Consider the following 7,990-nt stretch of genomic DNA (forward strand, 5'->3'; position numbering starts at 1 on the left):
CCAAACCATTCAAAAATTTCTTTGAGTCTAATTAACTCTTCGTCCCGTTGGATAAGTACAGAGTTGTCGTCCGCATGCACTATATGTTTTGCCTGAATACATTGTGCAGGCGATACAGGTAACTTTAAACCTTGTATTTTCTTATCAATTTCAATTTTACATAAAAAGGCATTGATTGCTAAAATGTACAGGATTGGGTTTATGGGGCATCCTTGTCTTACACCTGATCTAAGAAAGATCTTCTCTCTGTGGCCATCAATTTGTGGTAGTATATTTGCAAACTTATACATAGTTTTTAAGTGGGTAATATAATCTCCTGGTATACCTTTCCATTCTAATACTTCCCATCAGTACGCATGATGGACACGATCGAATGCTTTGACCTGATCTAGTTGGACCACTTTTCCTCTCCATTGACCTTCACCAGCAAGATTGAAAATCTCATGGAAGAGGCACAGCGAGTCCACCATGGATCTTCCAGGCACCGCACTAGTTTGAGTCCCAATTACTATTTTCTTTGCTACTTTTGTTAAGGAGGACTTTGAGGACTTTGGTTAGAATTCTGTAATCGACATGATTGGCCTCCAACTGCTTGGTAATGTCAAATCGCCTTTCTTAGGAAAGAAAATCAAAACAGCCTCATAGAAAGAGCTACTTAAATTCTTTTGAAGTAACAAGAAGTTAAACACTTGTGTTGAAGGGGGAACTATCCATTTTTTAAAGGTCTTATAGAAGTTCCAGCCTAGACCATCAGGCCCCGGGGCAGATGTACTTTTCCCTTTAATGATAGCCTTACTAACTTCATCTTTGGTAATTTGCACTACTAACATTTGGGAGTCTTCTGCATTTAGACCTTCATAAATAGAGCCGAAACATTCTTCAGGGATGGACTGCAAGAAATGTTTAATCTCTCCTTGTGTTATATTTTTGACTGAATAAAGTTGTTCATAATAATCTTCCATCACCCGTAACATTTCTTTAGGATGAAATTTTATTTCCTCTTCTATGTTCGCTCTCAGCCCTTTAAATTCTATAAAGGGTTTTGGTGTTTTTGTTTTGGCCCATTCATCTACATCCAAAATGGATCCTTTATTCCTAAAATTTGTTGAAGTGATCCTTTTATCTCTTTGGATCTTTTGGTAATTAGCTATCACCTCCCTTGATGTTTTCAAAGTATTTTCATTGTAAGGCAGCCCTTTATTTACTTTAGCATGGCACCTTAAAAACTGATAAATAGCAGTGTGATAATTCTGAACCTCCCGATGGTAAATATTGAATTCATGGTTAGAACATTTCTTCCTAAGTATCTTCTTGAGTCATTCCCACCACAAAGATGGATCCTCTGGGTAGAGGTCGAAAAGAGTTAAATGGCTAGCTGCTATCAACGTCTTGCAAGCAACCGTATCAAAAAGCTTTGGTCGAAGTCGCCATAAAGGTTTTCCCCTTTGGAAAACTTGTCCTATAGATAATTGCATACTTAGGATGCCATGTTCAGACCATGGGGTTATGATGATTCTACACTGCTCTGTTTTTAATTGCTTAGGTGCTCGTATTCTATCTATGTGACTAGCAAAACGGGAATGATAAAAAGTAAAACTTGCCCCATCCATTGTCCTATAATTATCTAAATAAGCTTTTCTACAATAAATGGGGGAAAAATCCAGGCTACTGTCTATTTCCAAAGCTTTATCCACCAACTGTAATCGTTCAAAGAATTGTTCTAATTGTTTTTCTTCAGAGGTTAAAGGATTAAAATGCTCTTTGGTCTTTTTTGGCATTCCACTTCTCCTAACATAAACCAATCTGTCTGATACTTTTGCCCTATTATTAAAATCTCCCGCAACAATGAGGATTCTACATGTATTACAGGGATCCTTTAAGTAACCCCAGAACTTTTTCCTTTCTGCTGTAGAAACTGGCGTATATAAAGCACATAGCCGAAAAAGCCTATTTTCCATATTTCCTGGATATAAAAATCGTTGGATTGTAAAATCAGCTACTAACAGCCTTCCTGGGATGCCTTCAATAACTTGGTTGATGGTTAAATCCTCTTTTAACTTAAATAGCACTGCTACTCCAGCTGTACCTTCCTCTCCATAAGACCATAGTGATGGTCCAGCTGTCCATGACCTTTGGGCGTTACTGCGCTCTTGCTCATTACTGAAATGGGTTTCTTCGAGTATGCAAATGTCATGGTCTATTCTGGTGAGGAAGGGAAGAATTTCTTCTTGCCTCTTTTTTTATTTTAATCCATTTACATTCCAGGAAGAAATATTGATTTTTACCATTTTAAATTAAATTATATTATAATAAAATATATAAAATAACCTAATAACTCTATTTATCTAAGTTAAAGAGTATTTATTTGTTTCTGCATTTATTTCAAAATAACTAGTGTTAAAGAAACAACTAAATTTGAAAACAACAACAACAACTCTTTGATTTTTCTTCATGGTACTTACTATCAGAACCTCTTGGACAATCTCCCTTGTAAGGGGAGAAAATTAATTTCCTAACTTTTCTACCCCCTCTGGAGAATCCGGAGGTGTACCCTGACTGTTTAAATTATCCACTGGGGTTTTGCCGGGGGTGTGTGGAGGGACAGAAAGAAATAAGTTTGGAGAAAGAGAAACGGGGGGGGGGGGTCATCAAAAGTTTCCCTTTTGTTTGGTACATCTACACCAGTTTCTGTGTTTCCTTCCCCTTCTGTTTGGCTTTGTTTCTTCCCATTTGTATCCTGAGTTTGGCTTTCCTCTGCTTCCACATTCTGTTCTTTTTCTGTTATTACAAACATGTCCTGACTCTGCTCTGGCACTCCTTCCACCCCTTCACTTATTCCCTCATTGCTTGGCTTCTTTTTCCTTGTTTTCACAGCCCTTTGTTTCTTGGCTTTTTCAGGTCCTAGAATAGGCCAATTGTTCTAATTGGCTGACTTTTGCCAACATGGAGACTTCCTCCATTACTCTATCGTTGAGTTCTTGTACATTTTGCCTGGTCGCTAGCCTCACTTCTCCTTCTCCTTCTTCAACATTTTCTCTATCGAGGTTTGCTGTCCCTACTTCCATTACTGCCTCTTCCTCGTCTCTCAAAAGCTCAAACCTATTTTGATTGGCTAAAACTTCCATAGAGTCTCTTTCCTCTGCATTGTTTGATTTCTTATTACTTTTCCCACCTTTACGTTTATCTACTTGAATCCATTCCTCTCTCCTAAAACTGTTCCTCCTGCCCTCAGTTATATCGGTGGTGCCTGGGGCCAGGTCTATTGAAAAGGGTGATCTGATTGCTCGCCCTCACTCTGGTCCTTGCTCATTTGCTTGGTGTCGCTCACTCGCCCTTTGCTTTCCTCTTTTGGCTATGCGGGTAGCTTTGTCAAACTTCTGTGCATCCAAAATGTTATAAAGCGATTTGGGGCACCAAAAATAGGCATGCCCCACTGCATCACAGAGATTACAGCGTATACTCCTATGGCAATTGACCGTTAGGTGTCCCCTACTACCACGCCTGGCACATAAGTGTGTCGTGCATGTACGGCATCTGTGCTCATATGACCCACATTGAAAACAGGCTGTGGGCTGGCCGCTGCACCTAGTGATGCCACGCTCTGAACCTAAATAAAAATACTTTGGTATTTTCCCTTGATTTTGGTGCTCTTCTTGATCTTTGACAGTCACTATACATCGATATTCTCCATTCCAAAATCCATCACCATCATACTTTTTCTCTGGCCCCATTAGGATAGTTGTGTATTTGGATACCCATAGAGCGACATCCTGTGCCGGTATTGCTGTGGTGCGAAAAATAACGGTGAGCACCTTTGTATCCTTCTTAAACAAGGGCACTAACTCAAAATCCTTTAGCAACTGCGGGAACACCCTTTGCGTTACTTTGCAGTTGAACCAAAACTGCCTATATGCTTTCTCTGATGCTAGGCAAACATCCACCTCTCTCGACCCTTGAATCATAGAATCATAGAATCATAGAATCATAGAATAGTAGGGTTGGAGGGGGCCTACAAGGCCATCGAGTCCAACCCCCTGCTCAATGCAGGAATCCAAGTCAGAGTATCCCTGACAAATGGCTGTCCAGCCTCGTCTTGAAGGCCTCCAGTGTGGGAGAGCCCACCACCTCCCCAGGTAATTGGTTCCATTGCCGTATTGCTCTGACACTCAGGAAGTTTTTCCTGATGTTCAGTCGGAATCTGGCTTCCTGTAACTTGAGCCCATTATTCCGTGTCCTGCACTCTGGGATGATCAAGAAGAGATCCTGGCCTTCTTCTCTGTGACAACCTTTCAAGTACTTGAAGAGTGCTATCATATCTCCCCTCAGTCTTCTCTTCTCAAGGCTAAACATGCCCAGTTCTTTCAGTCTCTCTTCATAGGGCTTTGTTTCCAGTCCCCTGATCATCTTTGTTGCCCTCCTTTGAACCCTCTCCAGCTTGTCTGCATCCTTCTTAAAGTGTGGTGCCCAGAACTGGACACAGTACTCCAGATGAGGCCTAACCAGTGCTGAGTAGAGGGGAACTAGTACTTCCCGGGATTTGGAAGCGATGCTTCTATGAATGCAGCCCAAAATAGCATTTGCCTTTTTTGCAGCCACATCACACTGTTGGCTCATATTCAGCTTGTGATCGACGACAATTCCAAGATCCTTCTCGCTCGTAGTGTGGTTCAGCCACGTATCCCCCATCTTGTAACTGTGCATTTGGTTTCTTTTTCCTAGGTGCAGAACTTGGCATTTGTCCCTATTAAATGCCATTCTGTTGTTTTCTGCCCAGCACTCCAGTCTATCCAGATCACTTTGAATTTTGTTTCTGTCTTCCAAAGTATTAGCTATCCCTCCCAATTTTGTGTCATCTGCAAATTTGATCAGCATTCCCTGCACCTTCTCCTCCAAGTCATTAATAAAAATGTTGAAGAGCACTGGGCCCAGGACTGAGCCCTGCGGTACCCCACTCGTTACCTCTCCCCAGCTTGAGAAGGTCCCATTGATAAGCACTCTTTGAGTCCGATTCTGTAGCCAACTGTGGATCCACCGGATCGTTGTTTCATCTAGCCCACTTCGAGCTAGTTTGCTCATCAGGATATCATGGGGCACTTTGTCGAAAGCTTTGCTGAAGTCGAGGTATATGATGTCTACAGCATTCCCACGGTCTACAAGGGAGGTGACTTGATCAAAAAATGAGATCAGATTTGTCTGGCAGGACTTGTTTTTGACAAATCCATGTTGGCTTCGAGTAATCACGGCATTGTTGTCAAGGTGCTTCCAGATGGATTGCTTTATGATCTGCTCCAGAATTTTCCCAGGGATTGATGTCAGACTGACTGGTCTGTAGTTCCCAGGTTCCTCCTTTTTACCCTTTTTGAAGATAGGGACAACGTTAGCCCTCCTCCAGTCATCTGGCACTTCCCCTGTCCTCCATGATTTCTCAAAGAGAATAGACAGCGGTTCTGAGAGTTCTTCTGCCAGTTCCTTTATGACTCTAGGATGCAGTTCATCTGGCCCTGGAGATTTGAACTCATTCAAAGTAATGAGGTGTTCCTTGACCATATGCCTGTCGATCTCAAGCTGCAATCCTGCCCCTTCAGCCTGTACTTCGCCTTTGCCAGGGGGGTCATAGACCCTCTTTTGGGAGAAGACTGAGCCAAAGTAGGAATTGAGCACCTCTGCCTTTTCTTTGTCCTCTGTTATCATTTTGCCATCCTTATTTAATAGCTGAACAACCATTTCTTTCCTCTGCCTTTTACTATGCACGTAGCTGAAGAAAGCCTTTTTGTTGTTTTTAGCATCCCTCGCTAACCTCACCTCGTTCTCCGCTTTAGCCTTCCTGACGCCATCCCTGCAATTCTGTGCTACCTGCCTGTACTCTTCCTTTGTTACTTGGCCTTCTTTCCACTTCCTATATGTGTCCTTTTTTGTTTTCAGGTCATCCCTAAGCTTTTTGTGAAGCCACATTGGCTTCTTCTGTTGTCTTCCACCTTTTCTTCTTGTTGGAATTGTTTGTGATTGTGCATTGAGAATTTCCTTTTTTAAAAGTTCCCACCCATCTTGGACTCCTTTTCTCGCTAGCATTGCTTGCCATGGGACCTTACTGATCATTGTTCTGAGTTTATTAAAATCAGCTTTCCTAAAATCCAGGGTACGCGTTTGAGTACACTCGGCTTTTGCTTCCCTTAGAACCAAAAACTCAAGTACAACATGGTCGCTTTCCCCCAGAGTTCCTGTAACTGCTACTTTATCCACTAAGTCATCTCTGTTGGTTAGGATCAAGTCAAGGATAGCCGATCCTCTAGTTCCTTCCTCTACTTTCTGTAGGAGGAAGTTATCCGCCACACAAGTCAGGAATTTCCTGGAGGGGCCATGTTTTGCAGAATTTGTCTCCCAACAAATATCGGGGAAATTGAAGTCCCCCATTACTACTACATCATGCTTCCTTAAAACATTGGCTATTTGCTTTTCAAAAGTTTCATCCTTGTCTTCTCCTTGATTGGGTGGCCGGTAGTAGACTCCGACCACCAGGTTCCTTTTATTCTTTGCTCCATTTATTTCAACCCAGATGCTCTCGATGGGGCTACCAAGCTCCTTCTCCTGTATTTCTGTGCAGAGATATGTATTTTTCACATACAGTGCAACCCCGCCTCCCTTTCTGTTCCTCCTGTTCTTTTTGAACAAGTTATATCCTTCAACTGCTGTATTCCAGTCATGAGAGTCATCCCACCAAGTCTCAGTTATACCTATCAAGTCATAATTTCCCTCCTGTATTAAGAGTTCAAGTTCGTTCTGTTTGTTTCCCATACTCTGGGCATTAGTATATAGACATCGAAGACCATGTGCTTCATAGTCTGGCTTTCTTCCTACCTGTGTCTGAAGACTATTATTGGACGCTATCAGAGCTGTTCTCTCCATTGCAGTGCGTGCGCCTACGTCCATTGTTACCCCCAAAGTTGAATAATAAGTTGAATAATAGCCAGAACATCATTTCTGTTAATATCTAAGGCGCCTCTAAGGAGTTTTTTTGCAATGCACGACCTTGCTTCTCCTTGCGGGTCATTTCCCGCATGACGAAAGCGAACCACGTATCTCTTTCGTGAGTCACCATCAGATCAGATGCCCCTTTGATCGCCTGAGCTAGGAAATCCTCATCCTCATCTTTGAGATTATACCAGGGACTCTTTGTTTCTCTTGCTCTACCTGTTTGTTCTTTCCCCTTCCTCCTCCCTAGCAGCTACCGCATAAGATTTCGGTTGGTTCTGACTTGTCACCTGTGGTCGCCCACCCTCTACCTCGAGTACAGCTCGTGATGAGGTTGCGCTCGACATAGACGATTCTGATTGGTATATCTGCGGTGGTGTGGATGCAGTGTTTCCGTGCAGAATGGCTGTACTTACAGTTTGTCGCTCGATTGCCCCCTCTCGTTGACCCGACCAATTGTTCCCTTCCAGTCCCACTTTAGGCCTAGCCCCCTTTTCAACGTCTGACAAAAATTTCTTTTGCCTGCTGGCCACGCTTTTGCGTGCCTCCTCTTCTGTCAATGGAGAAGCTGCTTTATCTCTAGGTGAGGAATGAAGATCACAAGAAACAGTAGTCTGCCAGATATAACAGTTAGGGTTGGGTTAGGGTTAGGGTTAGGGTTGGGTTGGGTTAGGGTTAGGATTGGGTTAGGGTCAGGGTTTAGGGTGAGGGTTGGGTTGGGGTTGGGTTAGGGTTAGGGTTGGCTTGGTTATGGTTGGGTTGGGGTCGGGTCAGGGTCGGGTCAGGGTCAGGGTCGGGTTAGGGTTGGGTTAGGGTTGGGGTTGGGGTTAGGGTTGGGTGAGGGCGAGGGGTAGGGGTTGGGGTTAGGGTTAGGGAGTTAGAGGGTTAGGGGGCTAGGGATAGGGGGTTAGGGGGTTAGGGTTAGGGGGGTAGTGGGTTAGGGGTAGGGTTAGGGGGTTAGGGTTAGGGGTTTAGGGGGTTAGGGTAAGGGGGTTAGGGGTCGGGTTCGGGTCGGGTCCCG

At 43.4% G+C, this 7,990-nt stretch overlaps 1 pseudogene; it reads right to left on the bottom strand.

The window, feature by feature from the left end:
* Nucleotides 1–1,015: 1,015 nt before the first annotated feature.
* Nucleotides 1,016–7,057, bottom strand: LOC146356796 (uncharacterized; annotated as a pseudogene).
* Between the last annotated feature and the right edge of the window lie 933 nt (nt 7,058–7,990).

This window comes from Heloderma suspectum, chromosome 2 (assembly GCF_057233095.1).
Source record: "Heloderma suspectum isolate Gila_16-S chromosome 2, 16-S_ref, whole genome shotgun sequence".
NCBI classification, from domain to species: domain Eukaryota; kingdom Metazoa; phylum Chordata; class Lepidosauria; order Squamata; family Helodermatidae; genus Heloderma; species Heloderma suspectum.